This window comes from Phytophthora infestans, genomic scaffold (genome assembly GCF_000142945.1).
Source record: "Phytophthora infestans T30-4 supercont1.52 genomic scaffold, whole genome shotgun sequence".
Classification (NCBI taxonomy): Eukaryota; Oomycota; class Peronosporomycetes; order Peronosporales; family Peronosporaceae; genus Phytophthora; species Phytophthora infestans.
In genome coordinates, this window is record NW_003303707.1 from 58,464 (window position 1) to 61,194 (window position 2,731).

Below are 2,731 nucleotides of genomic sequence, written 5' to 3' on the forward strand. Positions count from 1 at the left end.
AATCCACGAAGCAATTGATCTGCTGGAAGCATCGAAGCTGGCGGCGAAGGGCATGAGCGAGTATGAAAGAGCGCAAGTGCTATTGCTCGACTTCGCCAAAGCTTACGACTCGTTGGATAGGGAATTTTTACACAAGGTCCTGGAGGCGAAAGGATTTCCATCCAAATTTAGAGCGATAGTCAAGGCGACACACGAAAACACGACGGTGAAATTCATGGCCAACGGGACTCTATCAAGGGCAATAGCCGTCACAAGCGGCATCAGACAGGGGTGTCCTCTAGCCCCTCTGTTATTCATACTGGCAGTGGACCTCCTGTACGACGCAGTGCATCAAGAGCAGAGGCTCAAGGGACTAAGCTTGGAGAAAGACAAGGATGGAGAAGAGATACGAGTGGCAGGATATGCGGATGATACTGCAATTTACATAGCAAATTCGAGCATGCAGAGAATCGCGCTTGGGGTAGTACAGACTTTCTCAGATGTATCAGGCCTCAGGCTCAATTTGAAGAAATCTGTCGCCCTACAACTAGGGACGCCAACGAGCATGAACAAACAGGCGGGGGAAGAAGCGGACTCAGTGGAGGAAGTCAAAGAAACGAGATATCTCGGACACATCACAGGACCAGAAGACACAACACAGAGTGCATGGACAAAAGCCTTCGCGGCGCTGACCACCCGACTGGCACTGGCAGTGGACAAATCCAACTCGGTCCAAGAGAGAGCTGCTATCGCAGCGGCAATTATAATTCCCAAACTGCTGTATGTGGCGAGGCATGCATGGCCAACTAAAACACTGCCACAAGAGGCGGATTGGAGAATAAGGAGCTTCGTATGGAAGTCTTCCTTTGCAAAACCAGACACACCACCACGAGGATGGATTCAGGCAGCGGTCGCGGAGTTGAGCCCTAGGGAAGGAGGCATAGGAATGCCAAACGTCTTCTATTGATTCGCTGTATTTCTTGTCGGCGCTTTCCATTGTTTCCGGTTGCCGAATGACTGGCAGCCCCTCGTTTGAGGTTCGTAATAATGATTGGCACCCATTATTAAACCATTCTTGAAGTTTAAGTTTCGTAATAATGATTGGCACCCATTGTCGAAGTTCGTAACGTTTCTCAGCAGTATCCATTTTACGAGGTTGCTGGGACCTGCGGGCACCCCGTCGCTCTCTCAGTGTCGTCTCTCACTCTACCATTCACCTACTCCAGCACAAGCCAAGCGTGTGGGGGCGACGGTAAGGGCAGGATGCGTCCTGTGGATCCTATCTGGATCGTGTCGTGGAATCCTCGTCTTTCATCGACACGAAACTACTTCGAGCGACCTACGACGCGTGTGTCGAGGCGTTGCCCACTGCCGGCATGAACCCTTCGGCGTTGATTCAGATGGTCAACGTGCTGTCGCTCACGCTGGCACAACTGGCTGGGTCACTGGTCCAGGCCTCGAAGGATATTGATAGTTTGTTAGAGGAAGGCTGGACGGCGTACAACGACAGCAAGGCCAAGCCTGACACCCTCACTCGAGCTGTCGTGACGTGTATGTTCCAGCCAGTATTCCTGCTGCGAGCTGAGCTGACTTCGACGATGAAGCTCTGGCTGGCAGAGTTTATCCGCTTTGGCTCGAGACACAGACCCAATGTGGTCTTCCACTTGGCGTGTCGCTTATGTCAAACGTGGCGTGCACACCCAGTGTCGGCTCTGTCCTTTGTAGACGAGCTGGTGGAGCTGCTGCTGTATAAGGAACCTTTGATCGACGAGAAGGAGCAGCTGGCAACGGATGCGGGTGCTCCATTCCAAGGATTCCAAGGCTATTCTCCTCTCGATGGCAACCAGACAGCAGCGGTCACGACCCACGCCAAGGACAGATTTGTGCGGCTTGTCATGTTGAGCTTCGTGGACGACGTCGCTGTCGACAAGAGCTCGTCCAGTAACGATACGCAGCAGCTCTTTGATGCTCTGACAGCTCGACTTCTGAAGCTCAATGTGACGCCTGAGTGGCAGAAGCAACACATGCTCAACAGCGATGGGTTCGGCAAGAAACTGCGCTCCTGGCAGGCTCTCTGCATCGTCAGTGCACACGTGACCAAGTCGCAGCTGACAGAGTTGCTTCCTACTCTAGCTACTGCATTTGCTGTGCCTCAACTGCCCAGTGTTCGCTACTACATGGAGCTGTTCGGTATGCGGATGGCTGCCAAGTTCCCAACGGAAATTTGCTCTGGCGTGTTGCTGCCCATGCTTGGCGATGCGAATCTGATGCCACAAGTGGGCGCTTCACTGTTACTTGTGTCGGCGTATTTGGTGGACACCAAGCTGGACGACAACAGTCTTGACGTCGACTTTGGAGAACTGCTGGAGACCATGTTGCCGTGGTTGAATACGTCTCATGGCTACACTCGCGTACTGGCTCAGTATCTTCTGGCCAAGGTGCTTCCTCGCCACATCCACTACTTGAAACAAAGCTCTAAAGACACTCCAGGTCTCCGCTTTCTGGAGGGCACGGCGCGTTATCTGAGCAACAACAAGGAGTGCAAGCGAATGCTACGACGTCAAGCTCGACAACTGGACGAGTTCCACCCGGACTACGAGAGTTCGTTGCTGGGGATGCTCTCTTCTGGCTTCATTAGCGAGTTCGGAGAGCTCTTACCTCGTGACGACGCTCTCTTGAATTGGTTTCTTTCTCGTACTCAATACTTCATTGCACGTTCTTAGCGGCTTGGACGGAAGCTAACTTGGCCGAA